General features: G+C 38.9%; 1 protein-coding gene across 4 annotated transcripts in view; it reads left to right on the top strand.

Moving 5' to 3' along the window:
- The window catches only part of LOC131987924 (leucine-rich repeat and fibronectin type-III domain-containing protein 2), a 169,907-nt gene that overhangs the window by 97,945 nt on the left and 45,573 nt on the right, over positions 1-26,389 (top strand). For 2 of the 4 annotated variants that reach the window (XM_059352852.1, XM_059352853.1), the window contains one exon: positions 21,913-22,000. The exons of 1 other annotated variant lie outside the window; for it this stretch is intronic. The gene's annotated coding sequence lies outside the window, so the exon portion shown is untranslated. Of the gene's footprint in view, positions 1-21,912; positions 22,001-23,660; positions 24,231-26,389 lie in introns of those variants that run through there. One more of the 4 variants, XM_059352855.1, reaches the window with a different exon arrangement.

Raw genomic sequence — 26,389 nt, 5'->3', positions numbered from 1 at the left:
AATGTGACATTCTTCACCAAATCTTCTTAAACCCATTCTGTCACATATCTTCAGTCAGCATTTGTGCTGCCTGTGCCACAATGATTGGATGATATAAATCACTTTAGCAGGACAAACACTCAGCAAAACCCACAGTGGTCTGATTTACTTAAGTTGGATTAGAGTCTTAAGCTATCTCCCCAAACTCTTCTCTTCCTTTCTCATTCTATCATTCTCCCTTTCTCTGAGAAAATTGGCATCATTTACTGCTGTCACTGCAGAGCTCATTGTCCCCCATTATCCCAGGGACAAAGCTGCCGTGACATTGAGTTAATCCGTGCTTGTTTCAATTTTGCTTCCAGGGGAGGAAAACAGATAAGGAGTTCAGGTAAGTGATGGCAAGGAGGCGCCATACCCCGGGCAAAACGGACTACAATTATTGGATGGTTAAGAGAAAGATAAAACGCAATCTGCCAGGTGAATTGGGTTGATTTCCCTCAAAAATGTCAGATACGTGTTTGGCGTGCTTGTGAGGTTCTCTCTCTGGGATTGATGGAACACTCTTCTCAAGACTAAAATGACTTGCAAGAATGTCACACATCCTGTAAAAGGACAACTAAAGTTAGACTAAAAGGAACATTTTATGAAATCTAGGGCGATGAAACTAATATAGGCAAAGACCGTCCTCAACATCATCTTAGCAATCATCCTCACCCTGAGACAGGTGATGATAAAACTCTGCAGTAAGAACTCAGTTAGAGGCTTTTGTCTGCAATTTGTATGTGCTGCTCTTTCACTGTCAAGTGAAATGTCAGGTGGAAGCTCACTGTCTTAGATAAAGCTCTCTCCAGGAGTCTAATTATAGTAAATCATATGCACATCATAGGGCGTATTGTGAACCTAGACTAAGCTTATTTAATTACATGCACAAAATATAGCTAAGAGACCAGAATTAGCTGGGAGAGAGAAGGGGAGACTGGAAGTTGATCCAAATATGTCTGCCAAGTAAAGGCAAATTTTCAGTCTCTGTCCTGGCCAATCCAAAAAAGATGGTGTACACTGTGTAGTTTTTATCCACCGTTTTTGGTGCTTGACAAATACTTGACACTAAAAGTCAGGACATTTTATGCCTTGGCTGCTTCAATTTTTTTCAAGGCTTCTAACTTCTTGAAAATGCTTCTACCCCATCGCCAGGAACAAATGTTGCTATTTTAAGTTTCTGCAAACTGGTGGGTTTTGTCTGGTGAGTAAGTCCACTGTAGATGGTTGGGAGTGGAGGTGAATGGCACCAACCAATCCAGGACTTTAAACCCGGGGACAGGTATTGGTGTCCCAACCAACCCAGGACTTTAAACTGCAAGACAGTTGTTGGTATCCCAAACAACCCTGGACATTATAGCTGGAGACAGATGTTGCCATCCCAACCAGCCCAGGACTTTAAACCTGGAGACAGATGTTGGTGTCCCAAACAATCCTGGACTTTAAACTGGAAAACAGATGTTTCCGTCCTAACCCACCCATGTGTTTTTGTGTCCTGTTGTTGGAAGTTATGTCTGGAACTAGTGTTTTTTAAACATAACCCTTTTTTCCTAACCATAACCATGTGGTTTGGTGACTAACCTTTACCAATAACCTATAACCTGAACCAAAATAGTCTTTTTAAACTCTCACTTTAATGAAATCGAGTGAACATATTGCTCTGTTAACCTTGTTAGTAGTGACTATGTCACCAAGCTTGTACCACATCGTATTTCATGAGGGCTCTTGATGACCTTGGCTGTGCCAATTTCCAGTGTCAGCAGGCCTTCTGAAGATGCAGCACATTAGCAGAAATGCAGCACTTGGTGCCAGGATGTTTGCCAGCCTCAACTGTGATTCAGGCAGTAGTGAAAGACATATCTCGCCACTACATGCAGAAGAATTGGCCAAATGAGAGCAATGCAGAGATGGCACTCAAAGCAGTGAACAAAACCTAATAAACAAGACAAATATGTCACCATTATTGGTCCTTAATACAGAAGTATGCCTCCCAAAAATATCTGTACCCATCTGTCCCATCTGCTATGATGAGAACAGTGAAGTAGTAAAGTGCCACTTGATACCATATTATTGGCAAATTAAGCAATTAACTTGAAATAGATTCATAAAGCGCTCGGAGGTCACATAATGTTTGTGCTGAAAAATTAATGATGAACATTTGCAGCGCTGAGAAGACATCACATTTGTTGAACCTGGGAATTGCTGCTTCCTCCTCTGTGCCGTCTCAGCGGGATATCAAAAAGATGATAGCGAGTTAATATCACAGTGCGATCTATTGATTGCACTTGTCAGCTTTTACAATCTGGCCTCATCTATTGGTCTCCACTCCCTCCGTCTCATTTATTTAAGAGGTTCCTGGGAGCCGAGGTGAGCCCGTCCTCTACCTGACAAACTATTGCTCCCTCATCCATCCAGCCCTCGCCGCCCCTGTTACAGCTGCACGCGAGAGCCCTATCATGGTTCACTAATCCTCCTCATTAAGCCAGGCCTCAAGGCTCTCGTTACTGTACATCTATTCCCGCATGCCTTGTACCAGACTCATGGCTTTCATCTTTGGCAGCATGTGCACATGTCATGAATTTGCCATGTGCGATGTAGTATGTGTGGCAGGATTTTGATGTCTCTGTCAGCTGCAGGACCAGATAACATGTGGAAAGGCAGCTGTTCTCGCTCAGTCTTGGTGGTGGAGGGAAATTGCATGGATGCACTCATGCTGCTGGTTATAGACTTTCACTTGGACCTCTATTTTCTTTTTTAACAGTAAAGCTGGCTTTTAGCACTCAGTGTATCCCTAAAGCATTCCTAAGGAAATTTCTTTGGCATTTTTTAATAATTTTGGACCTGGCAATGCATTAAATTTGGAAAGAGTTTGTGTTTTTCTTTTCATTTTGGAACTTCAACCTCAGCTCCTATAATAAATTAGAAAATGTATCCAAAATACAGACAGAGTGAAGCACGAATGTGTCAAATCATGCATTCTATTATATCAGGCTTCGGATATTAAGCCCTGACTTCAAAATCGTAGTTTTACTATTATCCACCATATTGAGCCACTTTCTCGTGTTTTCCCTATGGGGCAAATACATGCTGTTTTCCTTGTTATTACAAGGGTTATTGCTGCTGTGTTATGGAGCACTGCAGAGTTTGATGTAACGCATCAAAATCAGCATAGTTGTTAATAATAGACTAGAACATCCAGTAATGCAGGGGGAAAAAATGTAAAACTTCCTCCTAGCATTCAGTATACAATCCATGATCAATCCATTGTTATCACAACAATGAACTTATGTGAACAAACTCATTTAAAGGGTAAAAAAAAGAATTAATATTTAATAGTTATGATCAATTCTGGTGTTGGTAACAAAATATAACTCATTGAACGTGGAATATATTATAAATATACAATTTACTTTAAAGGTTTTTTATGAAGGTGTCTGCTAAATTATTTAAAGATTTTAAAGAAAAGAATTCAACTTTTGTGTTGTTTTTCATAACAAAAGGGTCCTTTTGAAATGGCTCAAATTCTGAAAATGAATGAATATTTGGTTGTTATGATCAGGGCTAAAGTTAGTTAAAAGATTTAACTCAGTATGTGTGTAAAATAATAGTAATATATAACTTGGCAGTTTTTTTGTTGCAAACATTTGTTTTTCAGTATGGCTGAACTGCTTTGACTCAGGGTAATATTCTTCATGAGCTTTTCATGATCAATATGAGTTGCAGGGATAGTTATGATAGTATATGTGCATATGGTGTTTGATACTGCAGGCTAAGCCTCAGGGCAGCATCCATCTTTACATTTATTGTAGTTATTCTTTCTTATTACAGTTCTCTCAAGCCAAACTTGCCCCGAGGTTCTGCAAGAGGTATAACAAATATACTTTTTATAGCCTGAAAAAGTGAGTTGTCTTGACAGAGAATAATTCTATCCACACTTCAGCTCGTGTTAAGTTTGTGGCAGCATGGAAAGTGCTCAAAGGAAGTTAACCGTAAAGCCCATGAGTTCCCTGGATTTCCTTATTAAAAGCCTTTCTGATTCATCTTGGAAACAACTGAGACCAATTGGAAGCTGTGTCATCAGGAGCAAAAGTCCCAGTAACAGAACGTCCTCTGACAAACGGTGCAAGAGCTCCAGTGACAGGTGGCGGGGAGATGGTTCGGAAGGATACAAATCATCCTCTGTGACACTGAATCACAAAACTGGGCACATTTGGCTCCCTATCAGAAATATGCTGTGAATGATTGGGTGTTCTATTTATAATGACTTGTAGTAAGTAATCCAAGACTGGGAGGGGAATGTGTGTAATACCGTACCAGAGAGGAGTTCACTGTGTCTGACAAGGTATTTAACTAGAAGCAGGGGTGGCCTCGGTGATAACAGCTGATTTTTTATATATATGCTGCATTAAATGTAGCATATCTTTGTTGTGTGGAAACGTTGTAACTCCATTTGGTTATCTTTATATTTTAATTAAAATATCCCACTGGATATATTTAATTCTACGTGGATATTGGAGAATTAGAATGATTTAATTCCAGCCATGGCGAGCAGTGGATCATGGTTACGGTGGTTAACTGCCTTTTGTTTTTGTCGTGAGACTTGAATGTGGCAAGGTAATGAGGTACTTATCTATAATCAGTAGAGCTGTCAATCTTCCTGTATAATCCCATTCCAATTTCATTCATTAATATTCAAGTTACATTCAAATTTTTAATTCTCAAATTTAGCCTATTATTAATACTAACAATGTGGCTATGCAATGTACAGGCAGGCATTTGCATTGCAGGTGCCACAGTCAGCATGTGGTTCTTTGTAACCATTGACCGAATGGAAGTTAAATTTTTGACTAGTTGATCAGTTTAAAGAAACCAGGAAGCTTTGTTCCAACTAATAGTCAGTGCATTACAGTAGTTTGGATGAGCAGAAAGGAGGGCATTTTGGGAGGGAACTGAATCGAATATATGTTTTCATCAAAGCCACCAGACTCAATTAGGAAAAAAATGTAATTTTACGTCACAGAACATGAGAGTTCCTGGTCCACCACCACCACAGCTGGTTCCTTTGTTTTTGTTATTGTGTGACTTTGGTCTTTTAGAGCGTCATTTGGATTAGTTCAGATTCACCAAAGTGACACAATCACATGAACAAAAGAAACTATCAAGGCAGCGGTAGAAAGCAACTCCTGTCTCTTGAGGGGGTAAAATTGCTGGTTTTGTCAATGGAGTCTGGTTTAGGTTTATATGGATCCCCATTAGCCATTAACCTTGGCAACAGCTGGCAACACACACACACAGACACACACACGGGGGGCAGCGAACTATACTAAAATGCGTGTACATCGCCTAGGCGATGACATCAAACCTCTAACATGCGCGTGTAAATTCCATTCATTTTCAATGGACAGACGAGCGTAACTTAGGCGTCGCGCAGACGCTGCACATGTGTTGTTGCGCTTAGGCCTAAGTGACGGCTGCGTGACGGGTACGATATGCTTCAAATACGTGACATGAAGACCCGCATGACTGTTAAGTACAATTCCACATGAGCATACAGGCACACACTGTGTAGTGTTTGTGGAAATCAAATAGCGATGGGTCATTCGTGCCGTGCCACGAGCGAACAGAGCAGACACCTGTGCGCATGCTCGTCTCAATGTACAAATAATTATGTACTTTATGATGAGGAATTTTGAGTTTAACAGCTACTTCGCTTCACAAGTCAAGTAGTCCATGTATGACCAAGAGAGAGCGGTGACACAGTTGAGGCTATTTCAGTCTACCTGTACACACGTTAAGGTGTCTGAAGCGTTGGCTTTGGTACAATAGTGACACACGCGTTAACGCCTATAACAGGATGTTGAGGTATATCAGGGACTGGACCATTGCTCAGGCCCCAAACTGAGGAAGAGGCTGTGAGGTCCACTGGATCATCAGGTCCTGACAGTTATTCATTTTCTATGTTCTGCAGCATATCTACACAGATCAGCTGTTACACATAGTCTCAGCTTCATACGGGATTGTTTATGAGAAAGCATAACTTATAGATGAACCCCAAGCCCCAACAGAGCAGTCAGGATATTTTTATTTTTAAGAGAGAGAGAGAGAGAGAGAGAGAGAGAGAGAGAGAGAGAGAGAGAGAGAGAGAGAGAGAGAGAGAGAGAGAGAGAGAGAGAGAGAGAGAGAGAGAGAGAGAGAGAGAGAGGAGAGAGAGAGAGAGAGAGAGAGAGAGAGAGAGAGAGAGAGAGAGAGAGGAGAGAGAGAGAGAGAGAGAGAGGAAGAGAGAGAGAGAGAGTTTTCAAAAAAATAAAAATGGGCCTGAAAATAAAAATATCCTGACAGCTCTGTTGGCATCCACTATGTTCGGTCATGGCATGACACTTGTCACCTGTCACCCCTTTATTATCTGGTGTACTCACAATACATGTGCCTGTATGCACGCCTATTTATCAGTCTTTATGCAGGCGTAGGCGAACACCTAAACTGTTTTTTATTTTTTGTAGGTGGCTGAAATATGTTTAGCCAATGTCCTTTTCCGCAGCAATACATTGCTTATCTCCTGTGCCTGTACTCCTACCCGCTTCTCCAAACTGAGGGCATACCAACCACCATACACTGACTATACATACAATAAGTACCTTATACCCCACTTTAAAAAAAATCCAAACTATCCCTTTAATACTTCTCCACTCTTCGAATCTCAGCCTCTTTGGTTGTGATGATATATGAAGGAGTTGTATTATAACTCGTACATGACAATTTAACTGAATCTTATGCACCAGTATTTCTTAACTCGTGCTTAGGTGCAATCATGCTTCCAAACTTGCTCTTCCACTGACATGTTTCCAGTCTGATTTATTTAACAGCTCTTGAAAGAGAAGAAGAGGACAATACTCACCAACACTTGGCAGTGAAATGCTCCACTCAATCAGCATGTTTTACAGCCTGCGTGACTGTGCTGAAAGCCAGGAAGTGTGATTTATATAGCATATTTAATTCCAAATAAAGCCCACATGCTTTACATTAAAATGAATGTGCACTTATCCACAGACAGTAAGAAAACCCACATTCACTCACATCTAAGTAGAATTTTGAAGATGATTTTGTATGGCACAGTGAGAGCCAATGAAGTGATTTAACTACTGGAATAATATGTTTGGCTTTGCTTGCACAGAATGAGCCTGTTGTTGAAAAGAACAAAAGCTGTCTAACATCCACCAGCCTCAGTGAATATCCACTTTGTGCTTCATTTGCTTTCATTTGAAGCCCCAGTGACTGATGGATTCAACAGCGCGTTTCCTGTGCAAGTAATAAGTATGTGATCCTTTGCAGTGCAGAAAACTTGTGAGTCACGACATATTCATTCATTCATTCATTATCCTTAATATTAATCATAATAATAATAATAATAACTTTATTTATATAGCACCTTTTAAAAACAGCAGTTTACAAAGTGCTTTGACAGGGAGCAGTTAATCACAACGAGAATGATGCCATAAGGCTAAAAACAATTCTTACAATAAAATATAAACAATACGAGACAGAGCAGGAATAATCACAACACATTCTTAGACACACAGAAAATAAAAGGTAAAAAGTGAAGAAGTAAAAAGAAGTGGTGAGACAGACAGCATTACATAAAAGCAAGTCTATAAAAGTGGGTTTTAAGAAGTGATTTAAAATAAGTTACTGACTCTGCGTGCCTTATCTCCTCGGGCAGCCCGTTCCAAAGTCGGGACGCTCTGGTGGAGAAAGCCCGGTCACCTTTGGTTTTTAGCTTTGACTTTGGAACGGTCAGAAGGACGCCACCCGAGGATCTAAGGACACGGGTCGGCTCATATGGAATTAGTAATTGTCAAATAGCTAGGAGCCAGACCTAAAAGAGCTTTAAAAGTAATCAGTAAAATCTTAAAATTAATCCTAAAACGAACAGGGAGCCAGAGCAAGGAAGCTAAAATCTGGGTGATGTGATGTCGTCTGTTAAAACTGGTAAGAAGCCAACATGGGTTTGATTTTGGAGATGGAGCGTAAATGGAAAAAACAGGCCTGGACAACTTTTTTGATGTGTGGGTCAAAAGTAAGGCTTGAGTCGAATGTGACTCCCAGATTTCTGGCGGAGGACTTAATGTTGGCAGATAGTGGACCGAGATGATTTTGGAATTGACTAATTGTGTTTAGAGGACTGAACAGTATGATTTCGTTTTTGGAGTTATTGAGATGAAGGAAGTTTTGGGCCATCCAACGGTTGATATCCTTAAGACAGCTGAACACAGCAGCTAGGCTTCCAGGATCAGATGGTCTCAGGTGAAGATATTAACCGCTTGTACGAACTCGGGTTGTGTGGTCTTTTACTGAGCTGACATTGGGCTGGACAGGATGCCAGACTATGACAAGGCTGACACATGTCATTCAAACCTACTGGCAATTATCAATTATCAATTTAAAATAGGCTGCATGTCTTTGGACTGTGGGAGGAAGCCGGAACACAGGGAGTGACCCTCTTGCTGTAAGACAAAATCACAACACTCAACCAAGGTTGTGTATAAGGGTGCTCTAGAAAAAGGTGCAAAGTGCTTTACATAACTGAATAACAACAAAAAATCTAAAAGATACATAAATGAATAACAATAAACTCAAAAATAAAAATAAAAAAAGACAATTTCATCTATCATCAATAATATACATGAGATGTACAATACAGCACACAGAAACAACTTTCTTCTCACGCAGGTTCGAAAGCCTTGGAGAAAAAATGTCCAAAGTCTCTGACGACAGGATATAAAGAATAATCAATCAATCAATCTTTATTTGTGTAGCACTTTTCTATAAAAGAAATGTAACACAGTGTTTCACATTTAAAAAAGCAGAAAAATAGAATAATAATCATAATAAAACATAAAAACAAGCAAACACCCTCCGCCCAACACCAACCCTCCGTCCCACCACCCACAGCCTCACCTCAATTCTCCACCCTTGACCCTCCTTCCCACCCATCCTATTATAACACAAACTGAGGAAGCACCATCTAAACACTGGAGGCAAGTTGGAAATTAATTAGGTAAAATAAATAAAAATAAAGTAAGGTAATATAAAATAATTAGCAAATAAATAAATAAAAGAGAAGATGGTGTAACACTAAAATGCATGGGCAGAAAAAATATTTTAAAATGGTTCAGGTAAAAGCCAAAAGAAAAAGATAAGTCTTAAGTTTGCTCTTAAAAATATGAACAGTCCCTGGTGGTCTCAGGTCTTCAGGAAGGCTGTTCCACAAACGTGGAGCACAGTGAGAAAACAACGCCTCGCCATGTGTTTTCGTTCTAACTTTTGGTATTAATAACATACAGTACCTAACATTGGTGACATCAAGAGATGTAAATCCCTTCTATAGACCTCACCCCCTAAGGCAATTATAATCATGGCATCAGATCACAGCTGTGTTCTCTCTCAAACACTAAATTTAGAAATTAAGACATTTTAACACTCATGCTGGTTAGTTATTCTTCAATTTGTAATTGTCCCAGCATGAGTCTTTAAACACAGTCAGTAATAATCGTGTGTAATTGTGAATAAGTATTCCTCGTGAATCAATACAAAAGACAGTACTTTTGCATTCTGTATGTATTTGCAAAGGATAAAACATTACAGATGCCATGAAAGAATGGAAAGTAAAGTGAAGGAAGGAGAGAAAAAAGCCAGAAGAGCCCTCTGCCAAAATAAAATAAAAACATTATCCACAATGTCAAAGTATACAATAGAGGTGAAAGTGTTTTTTTTTCACCTGTTCTGTAGGACTTTACAGGGAGACTGCCCATTGTTCGGAACACCCTTTATTCTGAAAGCCCAACGGTCTGAAAAATGTCCCACCGGATTGAAAGCCCATTGTGTGACGATAAAACAAACAACCATCACTCTGAAAATATACACTGTAACAATCAAGGTTATTGTTAGGTGTAGCAGAGATAAGTGGTTGGGGTGAGATGGGGGTGGGGTCAGGGTTCTGGTTAAGGTAAGGCGAAACAGACTTCGATTCTTTCCCTGTTAAGGTCCCGTGACGTTGTCCAGCATAATAAGGAACATTGTGCTTCTGTTTCCTTAATTTCTTGGGTTACAGTGTGTACTTTCTGTGTATTTTGTACTTTATCTTTGAGAACTCCTAACATGCATTCCTTACTATTATGCTGATAACACAGTCTAAGGCAAAAACCACATCGTTTTTCCTCATATAGTACAAATTTGCTATTTTCACCTGCTGTATTTGAATATTTGTGCATACTGGGTTCCCTAAACAGGCTTTGAATTACGTAAACTGGGTATCACTGGGAAGCTGAGACTCCTGTGCATTCAATGAGCCCAGTTTTCTTCATGCGGGATGATGTCAGTCATCAGTAGGCAGTTCATTGCAGTGAGGGCATTTCTTGGGTCTTGACCTCAATGAGCTGCTGTGCCCTCTAGGATAATCACAGCCTCATGAAACTTTATAACCATAAACTAGAGACCTAGAGCATTCAGAGGTCGTGCAGCTTTCCTAGGTATATTGACAATCAGGGGGTTTCTTAGCAGTTTAGAGAACAGAAATGGCATGTCATCTAATCGCTGAAAATATGGAAATCCCCAAAATGACCAAAGTTTTTTAACTCAAATCACAGCATGGATTCGACTATGTTGTTCCAAAGGTCTTGGCATATTGATGTTGTACCCTGGAGGTTTTTTTTAAACAACTTATGAGACATAGTTGAACATGGAAATGGACTTCAGATAGCATACACTAATGTTATGACCCTTTATAGGTTTCAATAAATAAATGATTAATTCATTATGTCATTTTTATTCCATATTTTTGACCAGAACAACTTGTACTGAGCTGCATCTCAAATTAATCTTCAGGTTCACAGCTTTCAGATGATGCCACTTCTATGTGGCATTTATCGTTGACCTGATATCTCCCCCTAAACAACCACTTTAAGGTCCATTCTAACAAGGAAAATGAGTATTTCTGTTTGAATTGCATCTTATAAGTCCACATTTTGTAAAACATATAACATAACTGAAATCGTACAAGGTTGAAGTTTCTCAAAGAATATGCATATAACTAGAGGAAACGTAGAGGACACGTCCAAAGCTGATGCAAATAGAGACTTTGTGCAGAAGAATGCATTGCAAAACCACTTTCTTAAGGTTGGGGAAAATGAACAGGGTTTGGCTTAAACACAAACAATCAACAATCAACACATTGATGATGACTGTTGTTGTATCCTACAGCCCCACCACTGTTGTCTTGTTCATGCTAAAAAATGCTTATTTAGCCACCAAAACCACTTCTTTAATCCATCCATCCATGCTCCGGAGGGACCCCAAGGTGCCCCAGGCCTTACTACATATATAATTCTCCAGCGTGTTCTGGGTCTACCTCGGGTCTCTGTTATGCCCCCATACCACTATCCTATGGTCAGGAAAACAGAAAGGTTTAGACTGAAACAACACTTCTTCAAGACATTACTTCAAACAGCGGGACATGAACACTGATTGAAATTTTGGGGGTTTAATCCATCTAACTCCCCTTTCACTGACTTGTCAGGCAACCTCCATGGCTTTTAACATCATTGTGGCTGATTCATACAATTCTAGTGCATGGCGTTTCATAGGAAACCGTAGGAGCTATTCATGAGGACAGCTAACTGGAAAATGTTACACTGTGCAGCCATATTCTACCTTTTTGCCTCCAACCCCATGTGTCCCCAACTGAACAACACAATGGTGTCATTGACATTAATGAGAAGGCTGCATTCATTTACCACAGCGCCATTGTTGGTCTGACAGCTGCCAAGTTGGTTTATCACAGTCCCACCATTTAGAGGCCGACATCTGAAGTTAAAAATACAGAAAACATTGCAGCACACCTAAATGAAATGTTTCTCTATTCACTCAATATTTGAAAAAGGACAAAGTTTAAAGTGCTTTGCTGCAGGACTCTTTACATCTTCTCTTTACGCTCTTGTGCCTATGATCCTCAATTGAAGAGGCACTTGCAAGAGCAGCATTTTGAATGCAAACACAGTTGACTGTTTTTCATATTCTGAAGCTCTGGATGTCTGTTGGCATACCTTTCACCATGAGGGAATAAATCCCTGAGGCACTTGAAGGCAGGAGAACAGAGTACTTAGACTCAGTGACGACAATATGCAGCCACACATTGATGTAGGGACCAACGCCGTTGCAGTCCTGCCAAATGAATGAATCAATTTGTGGCATTAGGCCATTTTTGCCTCAGGCCTTCTTTTTTTTTTCTCAAACTCTCAGCCCTACCTTGTGTTCTGGTCCCCTGCCTTCTTATTTTCAATTTTACACTACATTTCATTTTACATTTTGACACTCATATTATATTTCACCAAAGTAACATTACCAGGGGGTACAAAGAGGGACTGGTATTACACAGTACTCATGACAACCAGTAGCTACAACCACTGTGGGACATGATTTAAAGTTTGCATGGCTCACTGCTGGCCCACACATCCACCAACCTCCCAGTAAAAGAGAAAGAGTCCAGATGGCCGGCCCGCCTGTGTCATCCAATCTGAAGTAAACATACTTGTACTCCTCCATGCAATACGTCAAGGATGACATAGTTTGTACTTCTAAACAGGCCAACGAACTTCTTAGCCCACTTTGAGATCTAAAATGGAAAATGATGAAGGTTACAGACTGAACATGAAACGAGTGATGCTCAGCTTGGTTGATTCTAAGTGGATTCCTTTTATTTTTTGTTCTGAAGAAAAGTATCTAACTAAAGTTGTTCCACCACAAACATTCTGGCTTTTTTTGCAATCAAACTTCGACCTTGGGATTATTTTCCACACTGTGATTTGTCTGTCTTCAAAATAGTTGATTCATTTCTCAATATATAGCTTTTAAACAGTATAATATCCTAGAAGTAACATCTATACTAAATAATTTATTAATTTAAGAACAACAGCAGCATTTAGTGGTGTCAATGCAAGAAGTAGAGTGCCCTTCATGTAAAGAAGTGTAAAGAAAAGGGTTTGGTGGTCCAGTTAATGGATGGTTGTCACATTTACATGCATTTTACCAGCAGACAAAAGTTTATGTATGAAAAGCGCTATATAAATAAAGTTTGATTGATTGATTGATTGATTGATTGATTGATTGATTGATTGATTGATTGATTGATTGATTGATTGATTGATAAAACATTATTTTTATTTACTTGTACTAAATTTCATACAGACATTCATGGTTCCCAGATGATGTATCCCCGTGACTTTGAGCTAGCACCACAAGCTACACATAGGTTATTTTTTTTGTTTTTGAGTGAAATGTTTCAACTGTTGGATGGATTGCCATGACAATATACCAGGGGGGGAAATAATGTCAGAACAGTGCTGCAAATCTTATTTTGAGCCTTACAATGAAGATTAAACAGCCTGCTTAGCCTAAATTAGACTATCAACATAACATCTAAAATAATCATTAGAGTAATCACAATCATACATAAACTTTGCTATTATTATCACTTGTATTTCAGTGTGTCATGTATCAAGTTAAATGAATAAAACTCTGCAGGTATAGTCACTATCTCCAACCTCAATTGGTGACAGTAGAAAAATTGTATAAAATTATTGCTTCAGTGATTCAACAGTAAAACTAAAGTGTGCTCACAAAACTGCCAAATAAAATTCAACACACGTCTCCCCCCAACCTACCTTGTAATTTCCCTCTGTGTGTTATCAGCATAACGACAAGTGTGTGTGTTTCCTAGCCTTGATGCTTTTTAAAGCGCACTGGCTTGATGTAAGTGGCCGCAGATACTGAGGGGAAACCACATGGACTGCGTAATGACAATGTGTGTGAATTCGATAAACCCTTTTCTCATGGGCACTAGAACCACCCTTGCGGAAAATGTGATTACACTTCTCCACGGGAGGTGCAATGTGGGACGTTGTTGCAGGGAGAGAGTGTGTGTGTGGGGGGCTTGGCTTGTTATTGAGTCCTCAGTTTGTCTGTTGCCTCACACCCACTAACAACTTTAACACGCATGTAATGTCCAATGAGAACTGTGGATGAGGCGTTTGTGTCCATTTTGTCCGTCTGCTTTTGAAGCAGAGCAAGAGCCAGTTTGCTAATGACTCAATGATGCGTAATGTGGATGACACCATGTGTTGCAGCCTCTTTGGTGTAAACTGACTAGTGAGTTGAAGGGAATTGAAATACGGAGTGAATAAAACACCAACATACTGTGGTCACAATTCCGAGGGTTTTTAGTTTGAGTCAGAATGCAAAACGGCTGCCGGCTGCCAGCGGCTGCTGCTGATAGCCTCGTGACTGCTACATATTTTACTGAAAGAAATAATAAAAAAAAAATGAATTACTCACTTACAATTCAGTACAAGAGTTAGACCAGTGTGATAACTGATCTTTGAAATGAAATGAACACACCATACCTTGATCTGAGTCCTGGAATTTCTAACTTCTGGCTTGTTTCTGTGCTGACAGGTTTCTGAAGTGGTTGTTTTTGTATTTTTCTTTCTACAAATCTCCATAATGAAGTCAATGTCTAACACAGATGGGGAATAAATTAGTCAAGATTTTTCATTACAAGCATTTCTCCCTTTCCTTTAAAAGACACTGGTATTTTACTGACTAAACATATACGATAACGATATAATTTGACCTTTTTCGCTATTTTTTTTAGTCTTCTATATGCTGAAGGGCCTTGTCTCAGGTTTTCCAACAAATTATGAGCTTTAATATTTCTCGTAGAAATGCTAGAATTCATCAAACCCAAAAGTCAGCCAAATTCTTTTTAATGGTAATAACAGTGATTTTGTATTTTAATTAATTGCTTTAAATTCTGAATACCACAATGTTATTATCTACCAAATACAATTAATCATTGGTATTTAAAGAATCCTCAGTTTTTTAATTATCAACAAATCCAATGAAAAGGCCATAACCAACGTGTTGGGAATACTTTCCAGCTTCACTAAGCTGTTTGTGCCAATCAGCTCCAAGCCCATTTATTTCAACTAAAGACATACATATTACGATTTTCCTTATTCAGTCGTATATAGATAATACAATCTATATGTACGTGGTGAATGTATGCATAATCCCTGTGAGAGAAAACCCTCAGACTGTCCTGAACTCCTGTTTCCAACTTTCTCTCTCTACTCTCGGCTCCAGCTGACAGCAGCTCATGATGGATTTCTATATATATGGTCATCTGCTCCAGATATGTTATCTTGCAATGTTTATATTACATACACTGTTGCTACGCTAACATCAGGGAAACCTGCAACCTTGGTTGTCGATGAATGCTTCCTGCTGCGACATGTTAGATTGTTTAGTTTTAGGTTCAGAATCTTTTTTTGATGATTTTTCTGAGCTTATCTTATCTTGATTACCAATGTTGTTATCCCGGTTACAGATCACATTTCTGCTTGAATATTTTCAATTGTGTAGTTTAATGTTTTGAGTATTTTTGATAAAAAGTGCTGCTATACTCAACACAAAGAGCACAGAACAGAAGATCTGGAAACACTGACCAGTCATAGCAGACTGGGCTCTTTTAGGAGGCGGGTTAAAGAGACAAATATCTCAGACAGAGCTTCGCTTTGATGTTCAAAAACCCATTATTTTTCTCCTACAGTCTGTCTGAATATACCTGTATTCACTGTCTGTCTGAGATTGGCTTGCAAGAAACATATGCAAAGGTAGTTCTCAAGCTGTGGGTGGAGATACACAGATGGGGGGGCTGTATGATGAGCCTGCATGGGAGCCACATCTGAATGGCTTGTTGAATCCTAAGTTTTCAGATCTGAGAGGCCAACTAAAATCTGACTGGGTTGTCTTGTTTCAAAGTTTGTGGGTTCTGAGGAACTCCAGATACACAAATGTCTGTTCACAAGCAATGAAAAAGTGAATTTTTCATGATATTTTCCCCTTTAAAATGGCTCTCAAATATGTAGTTTCATCATTGGACAGGACTCAGAGACTTCAGCTGTGCACTGTGTTGCTCAGCAAACATTGCTTGAATTGGAGTATCTAGTGCATTTGTAAAGAACTATTTTTAACTGCGGATTAACGCACATTTGGTGTTTGTTTTCTTTACAGCAGGATGGTGTTTGTGGGATCTATTGAAAACAAACTTTTGCTGCATGTTTGTGGTAATGAAGGAACCTTCTTCCCTCTTTTTTTCTTAAAGTAATTTCTAATGTTCGACGCAAACAGAATGTGTCCTCATACCTAAACATAATGATTACAGTCTTAAACATGTAGTTAACGTTGTGAAACAGTGGTAGTTTGTAGGCAACAAAACTACTTGGTTATGGTTAGGAAAACAATGACAGGCTTAGGCATAGAAGAAAAAAGCTAAAGTAAAATAAATATGCATGAGGTTAAGTTATGCAACTTTAAATTACGTTGACTTTTGTCTACTTTTTTGGTTGTCTGTTTGACCCATCCATTAACCCGCCCTGCCCAGGTGGCCCATGTTGTTCTTTATACCCCATATCCTCACTTCAGCCTTTCCTTTTACACTCACACAATTCTACCATGGAACTCGATGCTTCCAACGGGCAGTCCACAAACCAATGGGTAACGTCATGGTGACGTCCATTATTTATATACAGTCTAGGCTCACACCATGCAATAGAAATAATACTTTCCTTATTAATTACTACCCAATAACTAGGTATAGATTACTAAGAATACAGCTAACCCAAGGTGTGTACGTCCCCTGAAACCCTCTGTTGTACATTTATAATGATGGTGGATTGATTCACTGAGCACCTTCAAGGCTTCATCTCATCTGGTTCTGAGCTGCTATGGAAACACTTTGTAGTATACTGAGTAAAATCAACATATTATTAAGCTGCTGAATTGTAAATGCACCAATTTTCAGATCAGATTAGTGCAGAACGATACAAAAACAAGGACAAACGGATTTCAAATGCATTATGAATCCTATTAATGGGCTTGTTATGTTGTTATAATGAAGCAGCGTTCTCTTGGCATCTTTTAAAGTCTCAATTCCCTCAGTCATTTTGTCAGCCTAAATGTGCAGCACAACAGGTAATTGCTGGGAGCAGTGTGTTTAAATGGAGACTGAATTAAGACAATAATGACATTCGCTCGATAATCTGTTATTTGGATAATCTGGCTGCTTCGCCTTCAGAGCTAATAATGATTTTATGAATGAGCGAATCTCAGGTGACCAGCATCAACCCACCATCCAAGTACTCGGGATCATTTAGGCTTCCAGTCAGGATGCGTTTGAGCAGAGTAACGGTCTCTTAGGTGAGCGTGCAGTGCAGTCTTTGTTGGCGTTTTTAAAACTGCAATTGACAGGCTAAACCCAGCCAGGGACCCGCTAAAAACTGAGGCTTAGATTGTTCTTTTGTAGGGTCCCCTGGTCCACAGAAAACTGTTGATGAGCAAGATCTGCCCCAGATATCAAAGCACCGTTGGGGGTGCGCTTGCAAGTTTTCCACTCATCAGACTGACACGCTCTGTAAGATCACGAGGGAAGGGCGAGCAGAGAGACACACGATATATCTGAACCGAGAGAATGAGGTGTGTCATGAGTCCCCGGAGAGAGCCACACAGGGAACAGTTAGTGAGAGTGTGTGTGAAAGAGAATCAGTCAACAAACGGCAGTGTCAACTTAAAAGGCTGGATCATGCTGTTGTTGCGTGGGAGGGCAAATGCGTGAGAGAAGCAACATATAAACATCTCAAAGGGAGAGCACTGAGTGGAATATATCTGCTATCAATGGAGGAAGAACAGAGTGGCGAGCCGGGACATTTTTGGCTTTTTAAGATTATTTATTTTCATAAATTTGGCTTTGGTTAGGCGTATTGCTTACATTTAGGCAAGGGTGTGAAGTTCAGCCTCAGTTTCTATCATAAATCAAAAATAAACTGTGTATCAGAGATTTAACCATGTAGACAATTTAGACTATTACAGAATAAAATCATGCATTCTGTTATACCAGACTTTAAATGTTAACCCCTGGCTTCAAATTTGTAGTTTTAAATATTTCCCACCATTTCGAGCCACTTTCTCATGTTTTCCCTATGGGGCAATACATCCTATTTTACTTCCTATTAAGTGATTGTTGTTGATTTATCATGGAGCACTGCATCAAAATCAATGTTGTTTCCTTTTACTAACATATGCAACGGAAAAAAATACCTCTGGTATGCAGTCAACAATTAACAATTTTAAATTATTATTATTATTATCAGGGCTGATGTTGGTTAAAAAATGTAACTTAGTGAAAGTGAAAAATGATATTAATATATAATATTTTAAAGCATTTTTATGGACATTTTTTGTCAGCTAAGACAACAAGAAGGATTCATGGAGCAACACTGCACAATAATACATATTTATCAAAATCAGTGTTGTGTTTTGTTTTGTTTAATGGTGCTATTGATTTACATATACCAGACTGAGGAAACTAAGTAAAACTTCTCCTGAGCTTTAAGTTCACTTAAAATAATTCAACTTTTGTGTTGTTTTACATATCAACGGTCACATTATGTAAACAAACAAGCATTTGAAGGGTTAAAATTCTGAATTTTTTTTTCTTCTCAGAGATGCATAATAACAAGGGTTTACATGGTATACAACAAGGTCACATTCAAACGAACATACTGCAGGCTCATTCATCTCTTTCTGAAACCATGTTTCTATACCTTTGAGAGCACATGACGACACTTTACAACCAGTACTACATGCATGACCTTGTCCTTTTTTCAGCTGTTCTTTCATGAAGCTGAGCACAAACACATTCAGACATGTGTGCATGCACACCGCCATTCTCACTCCCACACACATATTTGCAAGGCAAACAAACAATACAGCTCTCAGATTGTGTGTTTAGAAAGGCAAACAGCTTGTAGGGACGACTGGCCACAAAAATAAGAGAAAAGAGATGAATAATGTGCATTCAGTCATTGCAGAGATTATAATGTCACTTGGGAGCCGGGGCCCTGCATAAACACCCCACTGTGCTCTATTTCAATAACTTTCCATAAACCAATCTAATCTGTGCTGCCTCCTACACTGTGCTTTAAGGAGATTTTTATGGGCTTTTGTTTGAGAAGCAGATAATTCTGTATAAATCATAATAGTGCTGACTGGCTCACATCAAATACATATCTAATAACACCTGAGTATTGTTTAGGATGGGCGTTGGCTGGCCTTGTTTCACACTGTTTCACAGTACAGAGGATAATTAAATGTTGTCACAGAGGTCAAATATATACATTCTGTATGATTTTACATGAATTTGTGTTTTAGCATTAAAATGCTATTTTCCCAAGCCTACTTTGCCCCTTAGGACATGATGAAAGTATCTGGATGACGACATTGGTTATGGACAAGGATATATATATATATATATATATCAGTGTGTATTACAGGTGGCTATTGGTGCATGCCTTGTTTGGAGAAGCAGAGCACCAGCATGGAAGCTAAGCAATATACTGCTGTGGATGTGCAAATAAAAAAATCGGTGGACCAATGATTCCTGTGTTCTTAGCTAAAAATATTTTTGTCAAAGGAGTCTGGTTGCTTTGAAGAGAGAGATGTGGAGGAGGGAGTGAACTTTATTATAATGTGTGACAAGTTTTCTCTTGCCATGTAAATGCCGTCATGACCCGATGACTTGGGCATAAGGCCAGTGTAGAACTGAATATCACTGAGAAATGTCAACAGGATTCGTCTATTCTGCATGGAGCAGTGGCTGGAAAACCAGTTTAGTATTTTTATAACTTCCGTCAATCAAATTCACTTACTGTGCACATATAATTAATGTATTTGCCAACATGGAGGCACACAAATGTGATATCTGGTACATGTGGAATTTTTTTTATAATATCCTTGGTAGGAAATCTGTCATGTCTAGAAAAATGTGTTAAGTTAATTAATTCAGTTCTATTTCATGTTTATGTTGTCTTGTGATTTCCTGTTTTTTGGTTCTACTTCCTGTCTGTGTCCATTATTCCCAGTTTTACTTTCTCCCTTTGTCTGTTTTCCCGCCTTTAGGATTACCTGTCTCCACCCTGATTGTTTCCACTTGTGCCCTTACCTTGTGTGTGTATATTCCGTGTCTCCCTTTGTCCTGTGCCACATTGTCTTGTCCCATGTCAGAGAACCAGCGTTTTGTCCATGTCATTGTCAGGTCTTGTTGCTTTGATACTTTGTTTGCTGGAGTGATTGTGTTTGTTTCCTTATTCCTAGTATAGCCTCGCACGAGTGATTTTCTGTTTGTTTTCTTATGCTACCTATACATCAGAAGACTTTGAAAAGATTTGGAAAAGACTCCCACAAAACTATAGGCTCACACCTGCTCACATCTAAAGACGAGTGTTTAGAGTTTTTAGTCCCAGCCTCGTCTCAGACTGAGATTTTAGACAGACTGTGAATCTTGCAGGGATTTATTTATCCCACCATGCTCTTAGTAAAAACAAAATGGAGGAGAAGCAGCTTTTGGTTACAGCTGCTCTAATGTGTGCAGTGGTTTGTGTTGGGGGGGATGCCCCGTCACAAAGCTGAAAAGGGTTTATGTTTTTCTGACATGAAAAGTTGACTATTTTACAGTAAAAAAAAATAGATATAAGGAAGAATAAAGGAGAGGAATTTTTTGAAATGAATTCATGATATTCATTTATGTCTTATTTAATTATAATTAGTTTGATTAATTATATTCATCACCTCTATCAACTTTCATTTAGTTACTCATCAATTATATATTACTTATCTATGTATACATCTATTTATACATTTTAACTGGGTATCCTTAGGGTAACAGCGCCCCCAAAAATCCCGCTTGTGGCCGTAAATATACTACATTACTATATTTGTATTTATTAGTATATTTGTATCCCTGGAACCAGGGACCTTCCCTGTGCTCATCTATTGGTTGTTGATTGTGTTACGTCACTGCAACTTGTAATACTATCAAACACATTTGATATGATCGCTAACCCAAGACTAGGAAAAGACTGATATGAAACAGTGCAGATTACGATGGAGATGACGGGAGCGCGCTGTGACTGCAGTAAAACTCCTAGATTCACTAAAGACTCTCAGTTTGTAGTCTGGGACTGTGAAAATCTTTTGATGTAAACCCAGCATAAATTAAGCCTTAGTATTGTTAGTTTTAGTTTTTGAGATGTGTAGTGTTTTTCCTCTGTAAAAGTGATTTATATTTTGTTTAATAAAATGTTATTTTGAAACTTTGGTCTAAGAGTTGTGCATTTGGGTTCGGGTCCATAGTTCGGTCATCAAATTGACAAAATCAATGTAAAATAGTTGCTTGACTGAAATATTGTTGATTTGCCATGAAAAGTATTTATGCGCAGACCGTTTTAATCCCTTATGACTTGTTTTCTCTATTGAACATTTTTAAGTGGTATATGACAACACACACCTATAGATTGTCTGCCTGGAAAGTAGTGGAGTAAAAGAGTGAAAAAATTAACTGACTCCAGTGCTGTGGATAGGGCCGCTGCAAAATGCAATTTTTAAGAATATTTTTACGCCTCTATACCTTGCCATCAAACAGGCCTTTACGATACTGAAGTCCAGCAGACTTCACTAACAAAAACAGTAATTTGGGCTGATGTAATATTCCATTTTCAAAAACCTTGGAAAAGAACACAGATGCAGTCATCATTTAATACATGCATTGTAATTTAATATGATATATAACAGCAGAGGTAAACTGTATGAGTCCTCATGACCTTTTGATTGAATTCCCTCACCTTACCTTCAATATGGTGAAAGGAGGTACTGTCATTCAATAAAAGCAGGTGAATAATGGTATAGAAAATGACCTTAACAATTTTCTCTCTCACTATCTTTCTATAGGCTGCTTCTTCATTGTGCTCGCTGAGCGTGAATGTGTGGCCTTGAGGTATTTCGGAGGGACCATATGGCACAATACCACACAATATAGGTAATGTTTTGGCTTTTTTGTTCAGTTTTTCTGTTTAACATAGTTTGCAGTTGGATGAAATTACCCCTGAAAAATCCTTGACCTTCTTTATCAAAGCACGTATGAAGCAACCTGAGGCGTCGACAGGACGAATTCACTGTTACAGACATCTTTCAACATGATAAAAGTGGCAGAAACCTCAGGGGGATGTGATAAACTTGAGCCTTTAACACCAGATTTGTGGATTTCGTTGGTGAATTCTGCTCAGACTTTACTTTATCTTTCACCCTGGAGTGATACTTAGTATCTGGAAAATGAAACATTGTATAGTGTAAGTACACAAACGAGTAAGTTATGCAAACCTATAAAACGGCCTTGTGAAAAGAAGAAACTCGACATGCCGTGAATTATTAATCAGTCAGGTCTATGGCTGTCTCTTCAACATATATCATTGCCACTGTGTCGAGCACAAACAAATCAAACAAGCACCTCCCACTCAAATTATGAGCTTGGATATTAACCTTCAAGAAGTATATTTATTTCATCATTGTACTCACATAACGCCTCCATAGTCCCAGCATAGTCTGCACACAACCTGCATATGTAGCCCGCCTTTCTGCAGGAGGGAAAAGTGAATTAAATGGACTTAATTCACTGCTTTACTGCTCAATTGAACACCTATTATGATAGTGAAATTTAATATCCTATGTTCAGAAATGCATATGGTTACTAGGCAGTACTTCTCTCTGTTTTTATGGTGACCTTTATTTTGCTGTGTAGGTGTTAGGGACACTAGGATGAAAAATTAAATTGGATATATGCTACTATCATATTCACAATGACCTTAAGGCACACTTAAGCAATGTTACACACAAAAGGTATTTTGTCACGAACCTTTAATATGACCTGTGTGAAGGTTTCCTAAAAAAAACCCTCTCATAGCCTCATAATTAATTATAATGGTCGCAGATTTAAATATGATTAACATTGTGAAATGGTCGCAGTGTAGTGAGGTTTATGGTTAAATTGGGTATTTGTCACAATTTAAGTTATACTAGTGCAGTGCCCGTAGGAAGAACATATTCGTACATTACATGCCACATTACAACATCTGCAACTCCATAAAACACTTGCTTTTCATAAGGTACGCACACCATCCAGCACATACAAATTGAACATTGATATTCGCTGGAAACTATTTGAATATTATTGGAAAATCGAACCTTGTAGCGCACTTTTAAATAGGCAGACTAAATAGACCTACAGATGAGATGAGTCAGGCGTGGAAATCCAGAGTGAATTGGGTTACTGACCAGGTGCAGGCCTATCACACAATGGGTCAGTGCAATGCGGCAACACGTCCTATGTAAATAATGATATTTTGAAAAATAAATTCAAAAATCTTCAAAATCAAGGATGCACACCTTCGTGCCATGTGCAAGCCACTTACGAAATCTTTGGTCAGTCTGACTAACGGTCAGAGAGATATGCCCTAGACACACATCCACACACACGCACACACACACACACATGCTTCATGCTTTATTGATAGATATGTCTGTTAACCTACATTAAGATTATTTATGATGCTTGGATGTTATCAGTGACTTTTGGTTTCACATATCACAAACAGCATAGGTCTGGCCCTATTCCTCCACCATGACCTCTTCCTTCCGTGGACTTTGTCGCTCTCTATACTACAAGACCAATCGTCCTCCCTTGCTCTCATTTGCTCATTAGAAATTCGATGGAACGCTGCCTAACAATAAACATAAATGTGGCTTGTAATTAGAGATGAATGTAGACGAATGTAATGATTTATTCCTTCGTGAGAAATAAAAAGTATTTAAGATAATATATGGAAAAAGTATAAAGATTATAATGAGTATACAAGTCTGCCAGACCAAGCAATCATGTACAGAGTCACATCATACTATTCAGCTGGATAGGACAGAGCTCTATCACCAAAAGGATCAAGAAGATCTGACAAAGGCATACACAAGAGTTCACAGAGTTGATGGTCCGATAGCACGTAGATTATTATTTGCAGAGAGACACACTTTGTACCACCAAGCTGGATGTGTGTGATGATCCATGTTTGGTTAACCAGTGCATATGCGAACATCTGTATTGATCCCGGCGTTTCGAGCAGTAATGCAAACACTGCTTACGTGGCTAATTAACTCAAGGTACAAGGTACAAGAGTTGAGTAGTTACAGAGTACATCAAATTCATTTATCTTCAACAATGGGTGAGTACACCATTAAAACCACTAAATTAACTGCATCTGTATATGTACTTGACGGCAATGCCTGTTTTTATAGTTTCTTTCTACAGTAAATGGTGTATTTTGTGGCAATCTTTTCAAGAAAACATATGTTTTCCATACGCCGACGGATCATTGGGTTCAGAGGGTTGAGTTGGCCACCATTTCCATGTCTTCAATATGAAGGTAGAACCAGCTGCTAGTTAGCTTAGCTTAGCATTAGGACTTGAATCAGAGGAAACAGTAAGCCTAGCTTTACCCAAAGGTAAAAGACTCTATCTATCCCATGTGTAAAGCTGATGTTCTTATTTCATTTGTGTCTGAATAACTGTTTCCCACTTGTTTTCAGTTTTTATGCTAAGCTAAGCACCTCCTAGCCTCAGTTTTACAGTTATCCGACACTATTCAGCACGCATTACAGACCAAACCATAGTGGAAGTGGAAGAAATGTTGACATACACTGAATGAATGAGATTGGCTGAGGAGGTGCAGCAGCCTGTGAAGATGAAGATGATGATGATGGTGGTGGTGATGATGTGTTTGACACGGTGATCACAGCAGAACACTCAGCTGTGTAACTGCCTCAGAATGAGCCTATAGCTGCCATTGATGCTGTCACTGCTGTAAAGCGACAGGCAGTTTGGAGCCTCAGAAAGAGCTGTCCTACATTCTTAACTTATACTTTTGATCACTTTGTCAAATCTGATACAGGAGACTAAAAGAGTGCTTTCAGCCTTTGGAGCTTTATGCGTTCCCACTCAGGAGGTTTTTGAAGGTCATAAGAATGTGAAAAACTGAAGTTATTATGAGAATAAATGTGCTTCTTGCTAGATTTTGTCATTGGAAACAACACATTTGTACCATTTCTGTGCACTTATTTCACCGGTTTGGCCTCAGTCTTTGTAAACCGTGTATTGAATCGAAACAATGCTTACACTCAGGCTGCAGGGATTTATTTTGATCCAAAGTATGTCTAGCTTTGAGCGTGCAGTACTTGAAGAGAGTGAAGTGGTGTCTGGCTATTGTTGGCATGCAGCAAATACAGAAAACTGATGCATAAGAGAGAGGTAATGAAGAATATAATCAAACTTGTTCATAAAACAATTCACATTGACCCTGAGATTTAATGCGGGCTGAGACTGGATGGATTTAGTGCATCACTTGCTTGCGGTCACTGTATATGAACTTAATATAAAATGCAGCAGTTTAGAATAGAAAGTCTGTCCCGGATGATTCATAAAAGCATGATCATGACGCGGAAGAGGTACGTCATGTACTTTGCATTCAAAGGCTGAACCTGAGGCTCCAAATATAATCAGATGAAGATATATTTTAAGAGCAAAATGACTGAAAGCTTGACAAATCCTTCCTGACCGACAGTAAGGAGATGCGACAGAGTGAGACTCAATAAAGAAGTAGTTTTCCACTGAGGAATGTCTCGGGAAATCCATCATGCATTGTTTCAATTAGTTCCCCCCTTCATCCCAGTTCTGTGCAAGTGTGATATCTTAATGAACACTTTGCACATACACTGTAGATGTTCACTTTCAAATTACTGGTCATGCTCAGTGTGACAGGGCCCTGTGTTATAGTCTGATAACATCTACAGCTTTATTCTTCTTTCTTGGATTTGTTAGGTATTTAAGTTTCACAGTGCTGAATTGAAAAAAAAAAGAGCCAAGGCCTGTGCTGGCCTTGAAATTGGCTACAATAGGGACATTTCATGTTATTTCAACAATGCTTTTCACAATGATATGTCACTGCTGTGCCTTAAGCTTGTTCTGCTGCCCCCAAGTTCCCAAGGAATCAATTAATGAAGGTTTAAGAAATTGACCTTAGCCACTGTAGCAACTCAAATTCAGCCCTCTGGCACTGGGGTTTGTGGTGAAAGCCCAGTCACAGAGTACATTTCCTCAAACCACAATTATGTTCATTGTCAATGTTTCTGAACTGTTGCTACCTGTTTGGCAAAAACTAATCAGTATATTTTACAACAAAATTACATGGTTTTCGATTAAAGTCAGGATATGGGGTAAAAAAAAGTAAAGCTACTTCTGTAGACCGCTTTTCAAGAGCTGTGACACCCAGGCTGGTGCCAAAGCTAAAGGCATACAATGCAAACATACAATGGAAACCTTTTTTTC

This window comes from Centropristis striata, chromosome 16, assembly GCF_030273125.1.
Source record: "Centropristis striata isolate RG_2023a ecotype Rhode Island chromosome 16, C.striata_1.0, whole genome shotgun sequence".
Taxonomy (NCBI): domain Eukaryota; kingdom Metazoa; phylum Chordata; class Actinopteri; order Perciformes; family Serranidae; genus Centropristis; species Centropristis striata.
The sequence above is the reverse complement of the archived record's forward strand: the minus strand, read 5'-3'. Positions and strand labels throughout refer to the sequence as shown.